This window comes from Erpetoichthys calabaricus, chromosome 17 (genome assembly GCF_900747795.2).
Source record: "Erpetoichthys calabaricus chromosome 17, fErpCal1.3, whole genome shotgun sequence".
NCBI lineage: Eukaryota > Metazoa > Chordata > Cladistia > Polypteriformes > Polypteridae > Erpetoichthys > Erpetoichthys calabaricus.
The window spans coordinates 97,315,122-97,340,775 of NC_041410.2; the positions used below are offsets into that span (position 1 = coordinate 97,315,122).

The following is a 25,654-nucleotide window of genomic DNA, read 5'->3' on the forward strand; positions in this document are numbered from 1 at the left end:
CATTCGTCATTTAATGATTTTTCTTTATTGTTTCATTTACATTGAATTTTTTCTTTTTTTTTTTTGCCTGTATTGCAGGGGTCCCCAACAACAGTCCTGGTGGGCTGCAGTAGCTGCAGGTTTTCATTCGAACCCTTTTCTTAATTAGTGACCAGCTTTTTGCTGTTAATTAACGTCTTTTGTCTTAGCTTTAATTAACTTGGCTCAGACCCCTTAATTCAGGGGTCCCCAACAACAGTCCTGGTGGGCTACAGTAGCTGCAGGTTTTCATTCGTACCCTTTTCTTAATTAGTGACCAGGTTTTTGTTGTTAATTAACATCTTTTGTCTTAGCTTTAATTAACTTGGCTAAGACCCCTTAATTCAGGGGTATTGAACTCCGGGCCTGGTGGGCCGCAGTGGCTGCAGGTTTTCATTCTAAGCCTTGTTCCTAATCAGTGCCCAGTTTTCACTGCTAATTAACTCCTTTTCCCTTCATTTTACTAGCCCTGTTTTTTAAGGACTGCAGTGGGCTGGCGCCCTGCCCGGGGTTTGTTTCCTGCCTTGCGCCCTGTGTTGGCTGGGATTGGCTCCAGCAGACCCCCGTGACCCTGTAGTTAGGATATAGCGGGTTGGATAATGCATGGATGTTTTTAAGGATTCAGCTCTCTTAATTGATTTGTTTCTTCATTAAATGTCAGCCAAACAGAAATGAGACGTGAAACGAGCCGACAGGTGAGCCGCTAAACTGGGATTTCACACTCCAGCCCATTTCACTCCAATCACTTTCTTAGTTCTTTCAACTCTTGCTGCTAATTCAACCAGTTATTGAATTCCACGGCTTGTTGCTGCTCTCATTCTGCCACAGCAGACATTTTCTGTTTTTTTCTAAAGAACACCTTCACAAAGTTTAGGTGAGCTGAGAGATCAACCTTCACTTTTCTTTATGCAGCACTCAGAGGAAATGCACACGGACACGGTAACAACATGCAGACTCCTGCCATTCTAACACAGGGGTCTCCGACTCCAGTCCTGGAGGGCCGCAGAGGCTGCAGGTTTTCATTCTAAGCCTTCTTCTTAATCAGTGACCTGTTTTTGCTGCTAATTAACTTCTTTTGAATTCATTTTACTTGACCTGCTTCTGAAGACGCAGACCCCTTAAGTGTTAATTAGCAGCCAAACAATAAGGAGATACAAAATGAGTGAAAACAACTGGTGTCCATCTCACAATATCTGAAAATAAAAAGGGTGGAGGTCTCAGGAATGCTGATCTGCTCTTAGAAAAGAGAAAATCCACAATTTCAGAAATGTCTGCTATTGCACAATGAGAGCGGCAACAAGCCACGGAATCAAAGAACGAGTTTAATGAACGACGAGACTCGGCGCCTCATTAAGCAGCTGGTTGGAGTTTGAAGGCCCTGACTTAGTTGGTCTTCTGTCGGCTCCCTCACTTCACATTTCATTTCTCTTTGGGTGCCATTTAAGGAAAGAAATGAAGCAATTCAGAGGAACGGTGACGAAATTCAGGGAAACATTTCTTAAAAACAAAAGTTAATTAAAATTAATTCAAAAGAAGTTAATTAGCAGCAAAAACAGGTCACTGATTAAGAAAAGGGTTAGAATGAAAACCTGCAGCCACTGCACACCTCCAGGACTGGAGTTGGGCACCCCTGTTCTAACAGATGGTGCATCACAAACATTAACACTGCTTTAACAAATCCCATACAAGATGGCATATATCAGAGACATAGCCATTGCATTTGTTATTCCAACAGATGGTGCGCCACAAAGATTTGTAGTAATGCATTGAGTGAAGGAAATTGACACGGATACGGCAAAAACATGCAAAGTCCACACAGGGGACACCTAGAGTTAAGTATTTAAAGCTGTAGCAGAAACACAAATACTTCTTAATGTCTTACGTACCGTAACAGAAGGACAAGAGTCTGTGCGTCTATTTGGTTGCTATGTCTCTGTTGTTCCAACAGATGGCGCAGCACAAACATTTGTAGTAATGAATTTTCTTACTGCAAATGTTTCTGAGGCACCATCTGTTGGAATGACCATACCCTCACAATGTTTTGGTGAACTGAGAGATCAACCTTACTGAGGCCTTCACCTTTCTTTATTTTCAGATATTGTGTGATGGGCACAGGTGAGCTGCTCATGGGGCGGCTCGTTTTGTGTCTCATTATTGTTTGGCTGCTAATTAAGGAATAAGAAACAACAAAAGGGTCAGAGTTTATTAAAACGAAGGCAGAAGAAGTTAATTAGCAGCACAAATTAAGAAGATGGTTCGAATGAAAACCTGCAGCCACTGCGGCCCTCCAGGACTGGAGTTCGACGCCCCCGCCTCAGTCTTTTTACTTAATTAGCAGCCAAACAAAACGAGCCGCCATGTGTGCCGATCACTTGCGCCCATCACACAATATCTGAAAATAAAGAAAGGTGACGGTCTCAGTGCAGCTGATCTGTTCAGGTCAGTTCTCAGAAAAAAAAACAAAAACAGAAAATCAACAGTTTTTGAAGTCAAGGAATTAAAGAACGAGAATCGGCTTCTCATTAAGAAACTGGTTGGAGTTTAAAGCTCCAGTTTAGCGGCTCATCTGTTTGCTCGTTTCACATCTCATTTCTGTTTGGCTACCATTTAATGAAGAAACAAATCAATTCAGAGGAGTGAGTGAATCCTTAAAAACAGCGCTGTTAAAATGAAGGGAAAAGGAATTAATTAGCAGTGAAAACTGGGCACTGATTAGGGAAAGGGTGAGAATGAAAACCTGCAGCCGCTGCGGCCCACCAGGCCCAGAGTTGCACAGCCCTGCTTACTGTTTTTCTTTCTCGCCTACATCAGGGGGTGTTCAGCTCCAGTCCTGGAGAGCCAGCGTGGTTGCATGTTTTCCTTGCCACCCTTTTCTCAATCAGTGCCCAGTTTCTGCTGTTAATTGACTTCCTGCCCCTTCACTTTAATTGCCGTGTGTGTGTTTTTTTTTTAAGGACTCGGCCCTCCGGTTTGCTTTTTTTTCTCTTTAAATGGCAGCCAAACAAAAAAATGAGATGTGAAGTCAGTGAGACAAGCAGCTAAACCTGGGGTCTCAGACTTGAAGCTGACATCACAGGCTAGTGTGATACACTCTACCCTCTGTGCCACTCACAGTGTCCCCATCATGGGCACAGGGGTTTGTCAACCTTCAAGCTTTACAAACCACACGTCCCACCAACGGTGTGCCCCCTCTTCTATACAACCTCACTTTTCTATGGTGCCTTACGCTGTGAATTAATGCGCCAAAGCACATTATTCCCCACCAGTTGCTCCCCTCTAAGCTGTGCCACTTTCTTGTGTGCACGGAGTGCTGATGTGCTTCTAAAATGCCAGCAATTTCCCTTTTAAAGAAGCCAAAGCAGAGAGGGCGTTGCGGACTGCACAATATTTCCATTTTTTAATTCCCTGGCATTGGGAAAAAATGAAAAAAATGAAAAAAATAAATCAATTTTGGTTTTGTCCAAATGCCAGAGGCTGGTGCCAAGGAGAGGCCTGCCGAAAAACAGATCTAGGGATCCAAGAAACGGAAACCAGCAGACGGCGTGGATTTGCACAGATTGTAAGGAAGAGACAAGACTGCTGTCCATTTCCTACACACCACCTCCTAATGACAACATATTGATTACTGCCACACTACCTGACCTGAAACAACATTATTATTATAAATTTGGCTAACACCTTTATCCTGAACCAGGACTTTTAACAACCATTCAGAGCTATTTGTTTTACAGTTAAGTGATTTGCTCAGGGTCATACAGGGGATCACAAGATGGAGCTGAACCAGCACCCTTCTGGGCTGAAGTCCACGGTGTTATGAATGGGACGCCAGTCTGTCACGGAGCACACTCGCTCTCATTAGGCCAACTTAGAAATGACAATTACAGAATGGAACTTACAGATCTTCAGGGGGCCTCACAGTAAGGAGACCGGGGTGCACATCCTGGGTCCTCCCTTACATAGAGTTCTCCCACAGTCCAAAGACATGAAGGATGGGTGGACCGGCATCACGACCCTGGCCCTGGTGCATGAGTGTGTGTGTGTGTGTCTGGTGTGTTCAGGAGTCGCTCCTGCCTTGTGCCCTGTGCTTGCTGGGTTAGGCTCTGACAACCACCGCGACCCTGCCCTCTATTAAGCAGGTAAGAAAACAGAGAAAGGAAAGATACATAGATAGGAAAGGCACTATATAAAAGATAGATAGTGTCACAAACGTGCAATTAGGAGACCATTTAGTGCTCCAAATAAGTGTGATTATCCGCCGGATCAAGAGTTGACGCTGTCAGATAATACTTTCTCTCTGTCCTCCTCTGCAGACCATCAGAACGAAGTCCCGCCTGATAAAATTTCCTCCGGTCCTGACGCTCCTGACCTCACTTCTTGTTCTGACCATTTTGTTTGATACAACTCAGCTCTGTAGTGAGCTCGGTCTGAAAAGACATTATTTCACATCTTTCATTAACTGCTTTCCAAGTATATGGGATAGCTACCCAAACCTTTTTGGCTGTCTTTGTGACTTCTTCTCGATAGATAGATAGATAGATAGATAGATAGATAGATAGATAGATAGATAGATAGATAGATAGATAGATAGATAGATAGATAGATAGATAGATAGATAGATAGATAGATAGATAGATAGATAGATAGAAATTAACTTTGGTATTGTAGGCAGGATAATCAACAGATAGATAGATAGATAGATAGATAGATAGATAGATAGATAGATAGATAGATAGATAGATAGATAGATAGATAGATAGATAGATAGATAGATAGATAGATAGATAGATAGATAGATAGATAGATAGATAGATTTTGGTATAGTAGACAGGATAATGGACAGACAGACAGACAGACAGACAGACAGACAGACAGACAGACAGATAGATAGATAGATAGATAGATAGATAGATAGATAGATAGATAGATAGATAGATAGATAGATAGATAGAAAGAAATTAATTTTGGTAAAGTAGACAGGATAATGAATAGACAGACAGACAGACAGACAGACAGACAGACAGACAGACAGACAGACAGACAGACAGATAGATAGATAGATAGATAGATAGATAGATAGATAGATAGATAGATAGATAGAAATTTTGGTATAGTAGGCAGGATAATCAATAGATAGATAGATAGATAGATAGATAGATAGATAGATAGATAGATAGATAGATAGATAGATAGATAGATAGATAGATAGATAGAAATTAATTTTGGTATAGTAGGCAGGATAATCAACAGATAGATAGATAGATAGATAGATAGATAGATAGATAGATAGATAGATAGATAGATAGATAGATAGATTTTGGTATAGTAGACAGGATAATGAATAGACAGACAGACAGACAGACAGACAGACAGACAGACAGACAGATAGATAGATAGATAGATAGATAGATAGATAGATAGATAGATAGATAGAAATTAATTTTGGTATAGTAGGCAGGATAATCAACAGATAGATAGATAGATAGATAGATAGATAGATAGATAGATAGATAGATAGATAGATAGATAGATAGATAGATAGATAGATAGATAGATAGATTTTGGTATAGTAGACAGGATAATGGATAGACAGACAGACAGACAGACAGACAGACAGACAGACAGACAGACAGACAGACAGACAGATAGATAGATAGATAGATAGATAGATAGATAGATAGATAGATAGATAGATAGATAGATAGATAGATAGAAATTTTGGTATAGTAGGCAGGATAATCAATAGATAGATAGATAGATAGATAGATAGATAGATAGATAGATAGATAGATAGATAGATAGATAGATAGATAGATAGAAATTAATTTTGGTATAGTAGGCAGGATAATCAACAGATAGATAGATAGATAGATAGATAGATAGATAGATAGATAGATAGATAGATAGATAGATAGATAGATAGATAGATAGATTTTGGTATAGTAGACAGGATAATGAATAGACAGACAGACAGACAGACAGACAGACAGACAGACAGACAGACAGACAGACAGACAGATAGATAGATAGATAGATAGATAGATGGATAGATAGAAAGATAGATAGATAGATAGATATCTTCAGAGAATGGAAGAGCCCTCATGAACATGAACATTGTGAGCATGTGCACACTGCACACAGATTTGAACCCGGGACTCCAGCAGAAGACCGTCTTGCTGATTTGCTGGACAGGGTCTCGTACTTTGGCAGGCTGATGCTCGTTTCCACTCGAATGGCTGCTAACACATCATGACATCACCAACCCCACAGTTCAGAGCTCCAACAAGTAACCCGAGGTCAGCAGTATGAGCCTGGCCTTCTTGCTAATGGCCCCGGTGGAAGTGCCTGCCTTGTCATTAGTGGCACACACTGGGCACCATTCCACCCTCTCTCTCTCTCTCTCTCTCTTCTTCTTTTTTTTTTTGGACTCTGCTGACTGACACAAGCAGATGTGAATTTCCCTGACGTTCCTCTGCCAATGAGCAGCAACAGCTGAGCAGCGCGGGACCTTTAGCCTGCTCTCGGTTTCCTCTCCTGAGCTAAAATGAACAGCTGTGTCTCCACCTGAAAGCCACACTGCTGGGCTCCTCTCACTAACACCATACAGCGGGCTCATAAAGTATTCAGACCCTTCACTTCCGGCACACTTTACTGTGTTTCATTTTAAAAAGATAAAGTGGCCATTCTTATCAGTCTGCACTCAACAGCCTACAATGACAAAGTGAAAACACATCAGAAAGGTTTGAAAATGTATTACAATTTAAAACCTGAAATCTCTCATTCCTAGGAGTTTTCAGACCCTTTGCTGTGTGGTCAGGTGCCTCCTGTTTGCTTGAGTTCTCCTTGAGATGTTTCTAGAAGTTGACCGGAGTCCACCTTTGCGAAACTCAGTTAATTGGACATCATTTAGAAAGTGTTTCTGCGTTTGGAAGGTCCCACAATTCCCACTGCATGGTAAGACAAAAAACTACGAAGTCCAAGGAGGTCTCTGTAGACCACCACCTGTGGTGAGGCAAAGATCAGGGCGGAGGCGATCAAACCATTTCTAAACTTCTAAAGCGATCTTCTGAAGTGGTTGTGAGACATGGACGCTATCTAGTGACCTGAAACAAAGACTGGAGTCCTTCATGTGTGTCTCTTCAGAGGGTCTTTGGGTACCACTGGTTTGACTTTGTGTAGCTCACGGAGTCCCGAATGAGGCACATGACCTGCATTGTGAGGGAGCGTCAATTACGGCACTACGGCCATGTGGCACGATTACCTGAGGGTGATCCACTTGAAGGATTGGTTGGACCAGGCCAAGGGGACACCCACATAACACGGCAGATAGAGGGTCATTTCTGGAGGGTGAGTCTGGACCGCATGTCTGCCTAGGGGGGTTGCCAACCAGGATCCCAAGCTGTTTCCTCATGTGGTGGGTGCAGCAACGTGCTGTACCAGTGCATGCCCACCAAGCTGACCTGACCTAAAGTGTTCTCAGGAGCGAAATGGAACATTGGGAGCAGTTTGTAGCCACCAGGACTTTTCCAGGAGTGGGTCAGACCCCTGAGAGGGGTCAGCACCCGTTATGCTGCCAGCGCTGCCCTGTCATTAAGAAATTAGAGTGACAGCAAGAAGGAGAAGTGAGGCCTCGCCGGCTGGCAGTATCTGTAATTAAAGGAGCTACGGTGACCTCATGCCAGGCTCAGATGACATCTCCTTACTGTAAACACAGCCGCTGCTCACTACCTTGACTCACTCGACACGACTCTGATAAAGAGAATGGCGGCTTTACAGGGTGGGCAGGCAGTGGTATCTGTGGGGGGCCTGAGCAGCAGATGTGCTTCCCTTGCCGGCGAGTCATCTAAAGTTTGACACTCCAACCTCAGCAGCTGATCAGCAGCAAAGGAGGGTGAAATTCTACCATGCAACACACTGCCACCTCGACTACTGTCATGTGACACAATGACTACGAGGATTATAGTGAGAAGACGAAAACGTGGGACGAGGAATTTTAGTTTTGGATGGGCCAGGTCAACACCAAAAGGGAAACGAAAGATCAAACAAACAAAGCACGAGAAGAAAAGCAGAGTGTGTAGTCAAAGGATGAAAAGAAGTTCTGGAAACCAAAATGAAACCTGCTTGTTCAAGGAATTAACTACCAGTAAAGAGTTCTGCTGTTTACCCAACTGAAGGACAATGTGTGATGGAGCTACGGCCACATCCGTCCATCCATTCCTCTTCCTAACGTTCTTATCGCAGGCAGTGTTACCGGGTACCTGGAGCTTAGCCCAGCAATCACTGGGCATGAGGGAGGAACGATTCGCTGACAGTCCATCATAGATTGAACACACGCACACGCACACACACACACGTGGGCTGTCAGACGCCTCTTATTTAAGAGGGGCTGCCCCCTAGCCACTCTACCATAAACGCCTGATTGATGGAGTGCTGCTGAGAAGGTCATCCTTCCAACAGGTTCTCCCATCTCAGCAGAGACTTCTGAGGCTCTGTTAGGGTGACCACTGGGTTCTTAATTCACCTCCTTGACCAAGGACCTGAACAGCCAAATCTAAGAAGAGTCCTGATGGCTCCAAACATCTTCCATTTCACAAGTATTGAAGCCACTGTGCACCTGGGAGCACTCAATGCTCTACAAGTGGTTTGAACCTGCTTGCCCTGACTGATGCCGCAACCAAAATTTGGTCACGGAGGTCTATGGAGAGTAACATGGACTTCATGGCTTGGCTTTTGTCCTGACATACAAACAGCATGAACTGTGGGACCGTTCTGTGCACAGGTACACTTATGTGCCTTTCTAAATATGGTCCAGTCAATTCCGTCTGTCACAGGTGGACTCCAGTCAAGTCCTCGACACATCTCAAGGAGAATTCAAGACTACAGGAGGCACCCGAGTGCCACAACAAAGGATCTGAAAACTTCTAGAAGGAGAGATTTCACTTTTTGACTATCAATAAACTTTTCTGACGACATGTTTTCACTTTGTCATCAAGGGTTACGAGTGTAGAATGATGGGTAAACTTAATCCATTTAACCCTGCTCTGGTACCATGAGAAAAGTTACATTAACAGTACCCAATGCTAAAAAACGTACTATATTACCAGAATAAAAACACTGTTTATTACAATATTTTGTTTTTTTCCAAATAATCTTCTATATAAACGTGTACGCGTGGAAGTGTGTGTGTGTGTGTCTGTCTGGTCCGGAAATGAGAGGTGGGGTCGGGGTAAGGGCTCTGCCTCCGAGGAAACAGAAACTTGCTTAGCTGCTAATAAAAAAGCAAGGCGAGCACATCGACAAAACGAAACCTCCCACGAAAGAGTCACTCCCTCAGTCGCGAATACAGAAGCGAGGCGAACAAGTCGGCAAAACGAATCCTCTGAAGAAAGACAAACTCGCTTAGCCACCAATACACAAGCGAGGCCAGTACGTTGGCAAAACGAAACCTCCGAAGAAAGAGTCACTCACTCAGTCGCTAATACAGAAGCGAGGTGAACACATCGACAAAATGGTATCCCTTTTGCTTTTCCTCCCGCCGCTAATACACAAGCAAGGCAAGCACGTCAGCAAAACGAATCCTCCGAAGAAAGACAAACTTGCTTAGCCGCTAATACACAAGCGAGGTGAACACGTCGACAAAACAAAACCTCCGAAGAAAGAGTCACTCCTTCAGTCGCTAATACAGAAGCAAGGCGAACACATCGATAAAACGAATCTTACGAAGAAAGACAAAGTCGCTTAGCAGCTAATACACAAGCGAGGTGAACACGTCGGCAAAACGAAACCTCCGAAGAAAAAGTCACTCCCTCAGTCACTAATACAGAAGCAAGGTGAACACATCGACAAAATGGTATCCCTTTTGCATTTCTTCCCACCGCTATACACAAGCGATGCAAGCACGTTGGCAAAACGAAACCTCCGAAGAAAGATAAAGTCGCTTAGCTGCTAACATCGGCACAATGGCATCCCTTTTACTTTTCCTCCCGCCGCTAATACACAAGCGAGGTGAGCACGTCGGCAAAATGAATCCTCCTAGGCGAGAGATGGCCAGCGTTGTTCCTTTCAATTACCTGACGTCTCTACATTTCAATTTTGTTTCTGACGATTTCAATAGTTTCTAGGACCCCGGGCTTTGTACAGCACAGGCTTACACAGCTAGTCTTATATAACAAACGTTTGTACTCAAATACCGACAAACAGAGGCGTATTTGTCTTAGGAACTTTCAAGTAGCCTATACAGAAGCAGATACCGAAAATGTATTACAAAATCCAAATAATACTGCACAACACTTCATGTGTGAGTTTCTGATTCTTTTACATCAGTGTAGGCCTAAAGTTTACTGCTGGCATTGGTTGCATCACCATTTGCTGTGCTCTTCGCAAACAAACTTATCGAAATAAGAGAAAAATACTTATATTATTACATGGAAGGTACTGTGGGGTCCATTTGACCCCAAAACGCAAATAAACAGAAAGACACGAAAACTAGTGAATGTGTGTCACATTGTTAGGAAGGCCTTACGAAACAATAGGTGAAAGGTGAGGTCACTAATCATGATAGTTAAAAAAAAAACAAACATGGGTCGAAGAGGACTGGGGTCACAGAGACCCCATGGTACCACACAGCAGGGTTAAAATGAAATCTACAACACAATAAAGGGGGCCGAAAGTGATGGGATCCGAATACGTCCTGAATCCTCTGTATATCCAAATCCTGTGCCCAGAGGCTTCCTTCCTTCCTTCCTTTCTCTCACCCACCGCCCCCCTTTGCACTGTCTCCCTGATGCTCTCAGTAATGAACAAAGATGCCCAAACTTTAAATAAATGGTAGAAGTGTCTCAGGTCCCCTTCCTAGCTCCACTATCTCTCACACCTAAATTAAATTTAAAAAATTGCTTCACTGACCAGCACATCTCACAACACAATAGACAATATATGGCGTTGTAAAAAACAGATACAAAGAGTAAAAGGCAGCGACTGCCCCTTTATGACTGAGGATATTTTCCCTCTTGTGCAAAAGTCCACTCGCTTCTCTCGGAATGTGGCATCTTGGGTGGGCAGGAAAACTTTTTTTCCTATAGTAAGTACTATTTTAAAGTTTTTCCGTAATATTTACACTAGAGAATTGTAAAAAGTTGTGTGTCTCTAATTTGTTTGAATTTACTACGGATATTGTCGCTCTCTTCCTTTCTTTCTTATTTCTCAGCCTGACTTCCACAACCTCCGGCAGCCTCCCTACATGCAGAGACCTGTAATTTACAGCAATCCGCCTCCACTGGCCTGTCATTATCGTATGAGGTTACAAAGCCCATGGGTGTGATACGAGGCAAGGCGTTGTCCATCCCGACAGGCTCTTGCAAATCAAGGCCGGGTAATGTAAAACAAGCAACGGTGAAAAGGCGGAAGCTCCTGGAAACAGTTGCAAGATAACGATATGAGGCAAGTAACCCAATAGTATCACCTGGGAATTAAAGGGAGTACTTCTGAAGGAGACAACGGGCCACAAGAAAAACAGGAGGGATGGGAAGTCCATATTCAGGAATGTTTGGATCTCCGCCGTCATCACCTCCTCCTCCTCCTCCTCGTGAAGCTCCATTTATACCATTCACTGAAGTCATCTGGCATAGATGACATGGTGTATATCACTATTAAAGATCAAATAATACTAAATAGCTGCATTTAGCAGGCATCACAAATTCCAAATGTGGAAAATATTCTTGGAATGTGTTTTCTTTATGACATCAATACTTTGCCTTGCTTTGTTTTTCACATTTGACACAACATGCCATTACTGTCCAGCTGAGACCTTCTCCTTCCCACCATCCCCATCACACCACGCCACACAGATGAAAAACAAGCAAACGAACAAGTAAGGCAACAGAAAAAGAAGGCTGATGGCACCTTGTGGGGGGCTGACCCTCGACACATATTGTATTGTGAATTTCCCCTCGGGATTAATAAAGTATCTATCTATCTATCTATCTATCTATCTATCTATCTATCTATCTATCTATCTATCTATCTATCTATCTATCTATCTATCTATCTATCTATCTATCTATCTATCATATAGTGCCTTTCATTATGTCTGTCTATCTATCATATAGTGCCTTTCATTATCTATCTATCTATCTATCTATCTATCTATCTATCTATCTATCTATCTATCTATCTATCTATCTATCTATCTATCATATAGTGCCTTTCATTATGTCTGTCTATCTATCATATAGTGCCTTTCATTATCTATCTATCTATCTATCTATCTATCTATCTATCTATCTATCTATCTATCTATCTATCTATCTATCTATCTATCTATCATATAGTGCCTTTCATTATCTATCTATCTATCATATAGTGCCTTTCATTATCTGTCTATCTATCTATCTATGTATCTATCTATCTATCTACCATATAGTGCCTTTCATTATCTATCTATCTACCATATAGTGCCTTTCATTATCTATCTATCTATCTATCTATCTATCTATCTATCTATCTATCTATCTATCTATCTATCTATCTATCTATCTATCATATAGTGCCTTTCATTATCTATCTATCTATCTATCTATCTATCTATCTATCTATCTATCTATCTATCTATCTATCTATCTATCTATCTATCTACCATATAGTGCCTTTCATTATCTATCTATCTATCATATAGTGCCTTTCATTATCTATCTATCTATCTATCTATCTATCTATCTATCTATCTATCTATCTATCTATCTATCTATCTATCTATCTATCTATCTATCTATCTATCATATAGTGCCTTTCATTATCTATCTATCTACCATATAGTGCCTTTCATTATCTATCTATCTATCTATCTATCTATCTATCTATCTATCTATCTATCTATCTATCTATCTATCTATCTATCTATCTATCTATCTATCTATCTATCTATCTATCTATCTAATAGCTCCTTTCCTAAATAGCTATATACGCATTTCACAGAAATAAAATGTGTGACCTTAGCTGGTTTACTTCACTATCCATGGCTTACATTACAGAAATGTCAAAACTACGTACAATTTCAGCTACTTCAAAAATGGGAACAACAACAACAACAACATTTATTTCTATAGCACATTTTCATACAAATACTGTAACTCAAAGTGCTTTACATGATGAAGAAAAGAGAAAAAAAATACAAAGTAAGAGTTCAAATAAGACAACACTAATTAACATAGAATAAGAGTAAGGTCTGATGGTCAGGGAGGACAGAAAAAACAAAAAAAACTCCAGACGGCTGGAGAAAAAAAATAAAATCTAAGACAAAATGAAAACATAAGATAACAATGTCTAACGCTCGTACTTTAAGTTGCAGTCATGGTGCCTGTATCAGCAGCATCAAGCACAAGGCAGGAAGCAGCTATGGATGGGCCTCTCACCCACTGCAGTGCCCATTAATGCACACATCCACTCTAACAGTGCCAAGTTAGGACCTCCATTGAGCCTGTTGCCCACGTCTTTTTTGGGATGTGGGAGGATAACTCAACCGCACAGAGAGAACGTGTAAACTCCAAACTGACGGCAATCAGGCAAGGGATTTGAACCCAGGATGCCAGGTCCATGACACAGCAGCTCTAACCACAGTGCCAGCATGTCACCCATAAGGCACATGCCTTTGTTTAATTTAATTTGTAACCATTAGCAACTAGACATATGCTGAATAATTCATTCCACTCCGTAAGAAGACAGAACAATCCATTGCCAATCTATTGCCAGCTTGCCTCGGAATGGCATTTTTGAATGTGGGCCAGCTAAAATCAACATTTACATTAGTTTACAGCAGGTATTTACATTTTCCTCAATGTTTGTCTGCCTTTGGCAACAGAGAAGATGTCATGATGCCAGATGTACCTGTTCTTAAACTTCGAAACAAAGACAGAACTAAAGATGTCAAACTGAAATTTTCATGTACCAAATTCGGATCTCACAACGAGACATTTCTCAGCTTTCGGATATTTCCATTTCTCCCTTTTCTAAGCCAGCATTTCCTGCTTCCGTTCAAAGACTAACAACTTAAAGCGCAGGCCGAGAACCTGCCCCGGAGATGGTGCCAGTCTAACTCCTGCACATCTGGTTAACACAGAGACGCCAAAATGGCAGCCGTAAGCAGAATCAAGGATTCCAAAGCAAAATGGTAAGAGACGCTTAGCTAAATCCTGACCAAATTTAGGGCAGTAGCTAAGGGAGTAGAAAACAAGCTCATCATCGTAGCTGGTGGACAGCGGGGTAAACAGTTTAGTATGTAAGCTTTGCTCAATTCAAACCAAAGGGGCGAAAACGTGCAAATGGCCACTTTAAGCAAGTTACCAATGGAGCAGAGCGTTTGTAGGGGTGGACGATACGTATACGCAGAATTATAGATCATTAAGTCATTTTTTTTCCCCATCTATATGTAAAGCGACCTTGGGTTTGTGAAAGGTGCTCTATAAATGCAACTTATTATTAGTAGTATTTATTAAATTTAAATCTTTTGGACAGTATAGTAACAGAATATATACAGCATAGACCTAAAAATTGTAAAATGAAGTCCTACTCGCATAATTTATATTAGAGCAATTATTGGGGTCTTTTTAAAACTTGACATCACGCAAAATGTATTGTTTTACTATATTTGAACAGTCACGTAAACTGCAATTAATGCAATCAAACAGAACAAATTTACCGAACAATAAAAGCTCTTTTTGAATGAAACTTGTCTGGCAGAAGTACAGAAATGTCTTAAGCACAAAGTCCGCAATGCGCCACACATCTTGGAATACAAAACTCCGCAGCCAGCATCAAGGAGTGCCTGAGAGGAGCAAAGCTGCCGGCGTATTAAGTACACAGAGAGCTCCAGTCTGACGCGGGGAAAGGCGAATGCACAAGATGGCACATGGTGGACACGTTCAGAGCCAGCAGTGTGCACAGAGCACAGCGCACGTGAAACTGAGTTTGTGTTCCAAGTGGGGGTGAAAAGATTACAGAGCACAGACACGGCGGAACCGACAATGTATACAAATGCAAGAAGAAACAGTCAGCTCTCTTCATTTGTGAACACATCTGCTGTAAAACCCGTGTGTGTATGTGTGTGTGTGATTCAATATGTGTGAGTGTATGGGTTCCAATACGTGTACCAGCATTTCAATATAATGACTTGGGGGCTCTGCACCCTGCATGCTTTGCTCGTCCACCCCCGGGTTTTGTTTAGCGGATAAACAATTTAAAGAGATTGTTATTTTCATGCCAATTGATACATATGCTGTCACAAAGTTCACTTTGACTTTGACAATGTGCCACCAGCCTCATGTGTTCTCCTGTCCCCATGTCACACTGATGCTGGTGGTGTACTGGTTTTCCAAGTGTATGAAAATATCATAAATGTAACTTCAGGCGAGTTTATACACTGTTATTTTTTTAGCTAACTGAAATAACTGGAGGACAAACAGTGCTCAGATTCGCATATGACCTTTTTTATTACAGTCATATTTTTTCGGTGATCACTGTATAGTTGTCTGGCTTAGTGACAGACAGCAATTCACATTTGGGTAGAAAAAAGTACCATGCGTGTGAGTGTGCGTTCGTGACTCAGTACGGGCGCCCGCATTTCAGTATAGCTGTACTCAAATCACATTTCTTTTTAACTAGCCAAGTACTACACTGTATCTATCAGTCCTGAAATTTTCAAAGAAAGCCCACTCTTCATTCTTTGCCTTCTTTTCCTGTCTCCACAGATGTACCGCCATGTGCCACATTGTGTCAGAAGGTAACGGAACGTCCACTCCCAACAACCCGTGTGTCACTCTTGCGACAGGTAACATGTGCTAAATGGTTTATGAAAATTTGTCCCAGTTGACAAATTACTACCGGTGTCTCGTTTCTACTGGTGTCCCATGCACCGCTAGCTGGGTATCAGTGCATTGGTTCATAGGATTAATATTCATACACGTACAGAGTCCAGTGGAATTCTGACTTGTAACACGTTGCCACAATTAAATGAGCAGAGCCACCTTACCTGAGAACTTGTGTTGTCCTTATCTCAAAATTTCAGAATTCATTCTTACTGAAATAACTGCTAAAAATGCAGTCAACGTTTAACATTTCACCCCCTCCCCCAGATTCGATACTTTCTTAAATCATTACAGTCAAGTTCGATAAACTGTCATCTTTTTCTCATAATTGCATATTGTTTTGTCTTGGTAGAGTTCTCTATTACTCTACTTTCCCCTTTTGTATTATTAACGTGTAGCCTTTGTCAGAATGTCTCAAATCTCACAGATTTAACCACTGTTTATAAGGTATCTTATATATAAACGTCTACGCGTGGGAGTGTGTACGTCTGTCTGTCCGGCCCAGAGGTGCGAGGCTACAGCATGATGCTCAAAGAAATCGACTCAGCCGCCAAAGTGAAACCACTGAGGAAAGAGAGGAACTCACTTAGCTGTTGATACACAAGCGAGGCGAGCACATCGGCAAAACCATCCAGAAAAGAGAACCTTGATTAGCCACTGATAGACAATGGAGGTGAGCACATCAGCAAAACGAAACCGCCGACGAAAGAGAACCTCGCTTAGCCGCTGATACACAAATGAGATAAGCACAATGGGAAAACGAAACCGCCAAGGAAAGAGAACGTTGCTTAGCAGCTGATACACAAGCGAGGTGAGTACATTGGGAAAATGAAACCTCCGAGGAGAGAGAACCTCTCTTAGCCATTGATACACAAGATAGGCGAGCACATTGGGAAAACGAAACCTCCGAGGAGAGAGAACTTCGCTTAGCCGCTGATGCACAAGATAGGCGAGCACATCGGCAAAACCGTCAAGAAAAGAGAACCTTGATTAGCCACTGATAGACAATGGAGGTTAGCACATCGGCAAAACAAAACCTCCGAGGAAAGAGAACGTCGCTTAGCCGCTGATACACAAAATAGATGAGTGTAGAGAAAAGCCAAGCAAAATGACACCTTTTATTGGCTAACTAGAAAGATTACAATATGCAAGCTTTCGAGGCAACTCAGGCCCCTTCTTCAGGCAAGATGTAATACAGAAACTGAAGTTTCCTATGTTTATATACACACTCTAGGACAAGAAACAACATTGGTAAATCTTTAAATGAGAGATTTTGTATGTAAAAAATTAATAGATTCATTCAGGCTAGGGTTAATTTAGCAAGAGAGAAAAGAACAATGTATTGTCAAGATCTCTGGATAAGATAACTGTCCAACAAAGTCTTTTGAAGTTTGTAATGAGTTTTTCAAAACAATGTGGGTCTGTAGACAGGTTGTCTGTCATTCTGAGAGATGTAAACAATCCTCATATCTGGCCATAGAAGTTAAACTCATGCTAAAATTTAATACTTTACAACATGGATTGAATAAAGACAAGAGTTTTATGGCCAGATATGAGGATTGTTTACATCTCTCAGAATGACAGACAACCTGTCTACAGACCCACATTGTTTTGAAAAACTCATTACAAACTTCAAAAGACTTTGTTGGACAGTTATCTTATCCAGAGATCTTGACAATACATTGTTCTTTTCTCTCTTGCTAAATTAACCCTAGCCTGAATGAATCTATTAATTTTTTACATACAAAATCTCTCATTTAAAGATTTACCAATGTTGTTTCTTGTCCTAGAGTGTGTATATAAACATAGGAAACTTCAGTTTCTGTATTACATCTTGCCTGAAGAAGGGGCCTGAGTTGCCTCGAAAGCTTGCATATTGTAATCTTTCTAGTTAGCCAATAAAAGGTGTCATTTTGCTTGGCTTTTCTCTACATTCATAATGGCTAACACGGTACAACACCCTAGTACTAAAAATAGATGAGCACATTGGAAAAACCGTCAAGAAAAGGGAACCTTGATTAGCCACTGATAGACAATGGAGCTGAGCACATCGGCAAAACAAAACCTCCAAGGAGAGAGAACCTCACTTAGCCGCTGATACACAAGTGAGACGAGCACATTGGGAAAATGAAACCTCCGAGGAGAGAGAACCTCGCTTAGCCGCTAATGCACAAACCAATGCGATTCATTGATTGAAGTGCCAGAATCCATGGTTTCTAGGAGCTCGGGCTTACACAGCTAGTTGTAGTATATAACTTCTCCCCACCTTCCCTTCTACATTTACAACCTCAGGCAATTAGGTGTAGTAAAATACGAGCAGGAGTTAAGTTACACTTTAAATAATGTATTACTGACAATATTCATAAATTATAACAATAAGCAAAGTACAAGTGAATACTGGCAACCATACAACCTGATAAATGCTGATATGTCGTTTCAGGCGGCACACAGACTTGTTTGTTACTTAAAATGTCTCTAGTCAAGGCATCATTTGTGGTCAGCTTTCCTCAGAGCAGGCCGCATGCCTGTCTCAATATGGCTGCCGAGTTGTGCTTCTCAGTGTGGTCTTTTTTCAGTTCATGGTGTGTGAGATGCTCCTTCATGATGATGGTATGAGAGAGAGGGAGGTAGGGAGGGGTAAAGCAAGCAAATTTATAGACTCCCTGTCCAAACCCTACAGTCAATAGGGCGTCATGGCACTTAATGGCTTCTGATTTAAAACCAAACAGGCAACTTTAGACACAATGGTTTTACACCTGCCCCCAATACCATTTGTTAAGGTGAAGCTCGGCAGCCAGGTAGTTGGCCTCCATGTGGGGGTTGATTGAGGGAGTCCTGCAGAGAATCACTGGCCATACTGGTTTTAGGCTCTTCCTCTGACTCTGTCATAAAAGGACACAGTCCTACGGACACGTATGGTTCTTAACCATCAAACCATTGCTTTTCTTATCAATAATGTAACACTAATATGACATTGCTGTGTCTAGGTTCCAAATAAATACATACAAAATATTTATCAACTCATATATAAAATTTCACACCACACCATATTATAGATACCCAGTTTAAAAATAAGAAATAAGATCAATATCCTGTACACGCATGGCATGGCCATTACAAATTACATGCAAACGCGATCTGCCAGTTTTGTTGTGGGTTATTAATAGCAGGCCCTTGGACAATTCGGCTATTCATAACATTTTTCGAGTGCTACGATCGCGTTGTGCCAAGTCAGTAGCAGACGACAAAATGCCTGGCTTCCTTTCCTTTCCATGGGATGTGCGGAGTTGGGTTTCACTAAGCGCTTTAAAGACTGGAGCCCCTCCGCCCACCGCTGGTATAGTCCTGCTTTAGGTGCCACGCCTCAAAAAATGCCAGGGTTATTTATACAGCGGATGACAATGCAAATAAGACGAAAAAGTCGCAGCAATAAACTCAACAACATAACTCAACAGTGTCAGGCCTGTCTAATCCAAACCGGAGCTGCAGGGCTTTTCTTTAGGCTTGAATTTCAATGGCTGTGCACAACCAGAGAGCAAAGCTAACAGACGCAGGCAGCAGATTCTCACTTGCTGGTGCTTTCAGTTGCTCCTCCATCAGTCCCCATTTTTTTAAACTTGACTGCATCCAGCAGACGGACAATTCAAGGGGTGAGCCGAAGCCCAACCACATCACTCGGTCCTTTCCTAATGTTTCATAAATTCAGACTCATGAGGAGACAAAGTCTATTTCTACAAGGCACCTTGTAACATAATGCACGATTGTCAACGCTGTTTTAATCCGATTCAGGGTCATAGGAGGCTGACGTCAATCCCAGAAGCACTGGGCGAAAGGCAGGAAGCAGTCCAACCTGAGTCCACCCATAAACATGGGCACCGACTGAGAATCACCTAACACGCATGTTGTTGTGGGGTACAAAATCTGCACATTGTGGTTTATATTTCCATTATATTTTGTTCAAGACAAGACAACAGATGAACTACATTCAGGACAAATCAAAGCAGGTCTTCTACCCAGTTATACCCCACTTTTAAAACAGCTGTTCCAATAAAGAAAGGAAGACATGATGGTGGCTCAATTACTTTATAACCCGAGAAAGGATGGACATCTAATTATTTTACAGCCTGGGAAAGGAAGATCTGCCGATACCTCGGAGAACATCAAAAAAAAGTTTTATTGTTTGGGAAAACAGACAGTGAATTCATCCATCACATTGACAGCCAGCCAATCAGAATATCTAACAATCACATCTTGCAAAACTCCCCAGTAGAATTTTAGAATAAATATGCCTCGTCTGAGGAGCGATATAGTGAGTAAGTGAGTAAGGAAGTGAGGAGAGAGGAAGAAGAAGGGACGAAGACGTCACTGGTCGTCAGAAAAGCATCATGAGCAACTACGAGTGCTGGATCACAAGCCTCCTGAGACACTCATCCTTGTCATCTGTAACTGTTTCGTAAGCTTTTTGTAAAGACTATATATATATCCAAACTATTTATCAGTCCTATTTTCTATTATTCTTTGTTCCAGTGGTATTATTATCATTCCTGTAATAAATACCATGCTGCTTTTATCTTTCTATGTTATGTCTTAATGTCTAGAGTGACTGAAGTAATAAGGTCGATTTCTTTGAGCACCTGGTGCAGCCGGAGGTTTGCCATACGCTTAGTGCTGTGAGGATTATTAAGGCTGAGGGTGAGAGCTCCGCTCAATAGTAAGGAACAAGACGTCAAGTAAGGCATTCTTGGCTGATAAATAGCAGATGGTCAAGGATGCTGAGCCTTTGTATGTTTAAATGTATTCTTGTAGACCAAAAGTAATATTTAGGTCAGGGATATCATTAAAACATCATATGTTGTTTTTCGTGCTGATAATAAGTAAGTCTCTTGAAGTGCTGAGAGACTGACAGGCCATCTTATTCCTAAAGCACTTGTGTGGTTTAAAGTGCTTGAGGTTAATCAGCGTGTGTGTGTCATTCATGGGGCACTGTTGTGGTGAGGGTCTGTGTGTTTGCGTATAGCTATGTATGTGTGTGTGTTCATCTTAGTGTGCAACAATAGACCAACCCAATAACGAACTTGATGAGTACACTTAAGAGATGCCCCATCGGTCTCAGCTTTTAAATCCCGGCTGAAGGCTCGCTACTTCAGTTTAGCACACCCTGACTAGAGCTGCTGATTTACTGTACAGACTGCATCTCTGTTGTTAGTCATCCATATTACTAACCGAGAATGGTAAACCGGATGGCATGGACGCAGGTACACGGCGATGGGACCATGAGACATACTGCGCAGGCGCGTACAGCGCACGTCTCATAAACCACAAGCGAAGTCGTATCCACCGCGCACGAAGGAGTCACGGCCCAAAAACGAAAGAGCTCAACTGACGTGGATGAGAAATGAAGCAACAACGCGCCCATAGCTAACGACTACCGACACAGCCACACAAAAAAGAGGATTCTGTGCTGCAGCCCAGATTCAAACGGAAGAGGCTATGGAGGCCCCACAGGTCCACAATGAGTGAAGGCGCAGGCGTCACCGCCATATTGTGAGTGGCACTACTGTGGAAGGCGCAGGCGTCACCACCATATTGTGAGTGGCACTACTGCGGAGTGAAGTTAGGAATAATGTGCTGCTTGGGATTGTACAAACCGCTGAACGCTTTACACCAAATGCAAACACAATACAGCTCAACGATACAAACACAAGCCCACCTGGATAAGATCAATGAATGCAGGCGCTTACAATGGGTTCAAAACGAACGAGCTCTACTGACGGATATACAAACACGAGCCCGCCTGGATAAAATCAATGAACACAGGCGCATACGACGCGCGTCTGAAATGCCGCAAGCAAAGCGGGCATGGCTCCAAGACGAACGACCTCGACTAATGTATTTCAGGATACCCAACGCCGGGGGTAGGCGAGCGAAGCGAGCAGGGGGCGGAGCCCCCCTTGTTAGCACTAAAACATAAGTAACATGATCGTTATAATTTGTTACTAACCCTCACCTATTCTGTTTCTCTTCTCGGTACTAAAATGTGGCACTTGGTGCCACGGTCCACCTGCCAAGTTGTTTTGCCTGCCTAAGGTAAAGTCATCCCTGATGGAGGATCGCAGGAATCATGGGATAGAGGGGTCCTTTCATCGGATTGGCTGGCCTAGCGCTGACTCAGCTGTGGAATGGCCAAATGGGGGAGGCAGCTCGATGGCTGAGGTCTCCAGGACTCTAAACAAATCCAAATCATATTATGTGATATCATCGACTGTTAAATTCTGCTCCGTATTTGAAAAATTTTTATTTTATACTGTATTGAGGATTTGTTCTGTTCTGTGTATTGTATTGTATTGTATTGTATTGACCCCCTTTTTCTTTTTGACACCCACTGCACGCCCAACCTACCTGGTAAGGAGTCTCTCTTTGATTGGCCTTTCCCGAGGTTTCTTCCATTTTTTTCCCTGCAAGGGTTTTCTTGTCTGGGGGGCTGTCAAGAAGCAGGGCCTGTTAAAGCCCATTGCGGCACTTCTTGTGTGATTTTGGGCTATACAAAAAATAAATTGTATTGTGTATTGTACTTACCCGTGAGAAAACAGGTAAAGGGTAAGTAGAGGGAAATACTATGATAATACACATGTCTTTGGCTCTGTGGATGGAAAACTGGCTCTGACATGAGGACTATGTGAAAATGCCACATGGATAACAAGTTGGTGCAGGACTTGAACCCAGGACTTCTGAGGAGGCGCGCCACTAAGCTATTATTATTATTCGACTGGCGCCTTCAATAAAAGCAGCTGATCACATCTGGAGTCCAATTGGTTCAATTTTTTTTTTTGTTTTTCCCCTTGGGACACCAGAAGGTGAAGTGACTTGCAAAGGTCACACAGTGATAGTAAGCCTCAGGGTTTGAAGTCCAAAGTCTTAACCGCTACTTTGAGAAGTGAAAATGTCAAGTCAAGTCAAGTTGGGGAGCCTGCACTGGTACAGTGCATTGCAGCACCCACTACACCACGAAACAACTCGGGATCCCGGTTGGCAACTCCCCAGGCAGACAGGCAGTCCAGTCCCACCCTCCAGAAATGACCCTCTATGTGCCACAGCCAGGTGTTACGTGGGCGACCCCTTGGCCTGGTCCAGCCACTCGGGTCCCCAACAATGAGGATCTTACGAGCAGGATCACCCTCTGGGAAACGCGCCACATGGCCGTAGTGCCGTAACTGATGCTCCCTCACAATGCAGGTAATGTGCCTCATTCGGGACTCCATGAGCAACACAAAGTCAAACCAACGGTGCCCAAGGATTCTCCAAAGAGACACATATGAAGGAGTCCAGTCTTCGTCTCAGGTCACTGGATAGCGTCCACGTCTCACAACCATATAGCAAAATGAAGCACCAGGACTCTAAAGACTTAGACCTTCGTCCTTTGGCATAGATATCAGGAGCGCCACACACCCCTTTAAGTGACCTCATGACCCCCCCAAGCTCTCCCAATCCGTCTATTGACTTCATAGGAAGAGTCACCAGAGACATGAATGTCACTGCCAGAATAAGTAAACCTCTCGATGACGAGGTCGACACTCGCTCCACAGACAGACACACTGCTGATGGCTGTGCCCAAGAGGTCATTAAAGGCCTGGCTGTTGGTTTTTATCAGGACACCCGCAAGCCCAGACACTCAGACCCCTCGCTCAGTCTCTCGAGAGCCGCGATCAGAACCTCCATTGACTCCATGAAGATCACAGCATCGTCAGCAAAGTCAACATCAGTGAAACTCTCTTCACCAACAGATGCCCCCCAGCAGCTGGACCCCACTACCTTTCCCATCACCCAGTCCATGCAAGCATTGAACAGAGCAGAAGCAGAACACACCGCTTATGGACCCCAGAATCAACTGGGAAAAACGCCGAGGGTCTGCCTCCACACACAGCACTCCCAGTACCAGTGGACAGGCCGGCCATGATTTTATAGCACCTTTGACGGGATCCCGTGAAGTCTCAGGGTGTTCCACAGGGCGCCTCGATGAACCGAGTGGCACACTTTACGAAAATCGACAAAGGCTGCAAAGAAACTTCACCGAGATTTGCATTTTTTTCTGGAAACCTTCTCTTAAAATAACCCGGCAGCTTCACCAAAAGTTGGTTAAGAGCGAAACTGAAAGAAGATGAGCGCAGAACAAATTTTCCTGTCTGGTTTATTTATTGCAGAAGAACTCAGTGCCCTTTAGTGAGATGTGTTGACTTCTTCAGCCTTGGCACGTAAATTGTGCCCTGATTCCATGAAACCCGTGCCACGTCAGGTGGCCAAAGTCACGTAGTAGACAGCAATAATGAATTTAAGGGTAGCAAACAACCTTTTATTTTTAATAGCATCTTTTATATTAAACGCCTTCCCAAGATCCTCTAGTGCTGCACAGTGACTAATTTACACCAATTATTATTTAGAACTGACCCACAAAGTGAAAACAGGATTTCAATTTATTACAAATAAAAAAACTGAAATATCCTATTGATACAAGTGTTAAGAAACCCTTTGCTTTGATACTTGAAATTCAGCTCAGGGGTATCGCATTTTATCGATCATCACGGAGATGTCTGGAATACACCTGCGGCCAATTCAGTTGATTGGACTGACCAGGAAAGGCACGCGCCTGTCTAGAGAAGGTCCCACAGCTGAGTCGAAACCAAACCATGAGCTCGAAGGAATTGTCTGCAGAGCTATTGTGTCGAGGAACAGATCTGGAGAAGGATGACAGGGCACAGTGGCCTCCATGATTTGTAAATGAAAAACATCTGGAACAACCACAAGTCTTTCTAGAGCTAGCTGTCCAGCCAAAGTGAGCAACTGGGAGAAAAGGGTCTTGGTAAGAGAAAGTGACCAAGAACCCAACGGACCCTCTGCCTGAGAATCTGTGTGGAGATCACACATCTATACTAATTAATAAAAGGCAAAGCCCTCACTGACTCACTGACTGACTGACTGACTCATCACTAATTCTGCAACTTCCTGTGTAGGTGGAAGGCTGAAATTTGGCAGGCTGATTCCTTACAGCTTACTTACAAAAGTTAGGCAGGTTTCATTTCGAAATTCAACGCGTAATGGTCATAACTGGAACTTCTTTTTTCACAATATACTGTAATGGACGGCAGCTCGATGGCTGTGGGAGGAGGAGTTGAGTATCACGTCATCACGCCTCCCACGTAATCACGTGAAAAGACTGTGAACGCAGTAGGGAGAAATGAAGGAGGAGCCGCAAACAGCGAAGAACAAAAAATTCATTAAACAATTGAGAAGGGAGCGAAACAATAAGAAGCGAGCGAGTAAAGCATACAAGCATCTTCATAAGGGAAACAAAGCACGGTGTAAAACGTAAGTTTAAATTAAGTTTATAGAAATGCTCCCGCTGCGGATTGCAATAACATATTCGCGAGATAAAAGAACACAGTAGGGAGAAATGAAGGATGAGCCGCAAACAGCGAAGAACAAAATATTCATTAAACAATTGAGAAGGGAGCGAAACAATAAGAAGCGAGCGAGTGAAGCATACAAGCATCTTCATAAGGGAAAAAAGCACGGTGTAAAACGTAAGTTTAAATTAAGTTTATAGAAACGCTCCCGCTGCGGATTGCAATAACATATTCGCGAGATAAAAGTTTAATGAGAAGACACGAGGTATAAACGAACCACACGCCGTAGCGCAACGTTAGGGGCTTCACCTCTGGCGCTGATGTTCGAGATTCGATTCCCGAGAGCGGATGCAGTGAGTGTGTACGCCTGATGAGTCCAGAATT

General features: G+C 42.6%; 1 protein-coding gene across 2 annotated transcripts in view; it reads right to left on the minus strand.

The window, feature by feature from the left end:
• slc44a2 (solute carrier family 44 member 2) overlaps positions 1–25,654 on the minus strand; it is a 112,983-nt gene that overhangs the window by 65,938 nt on the left and 21,391 nt on the right. The window lies entirely within an intron of this gene.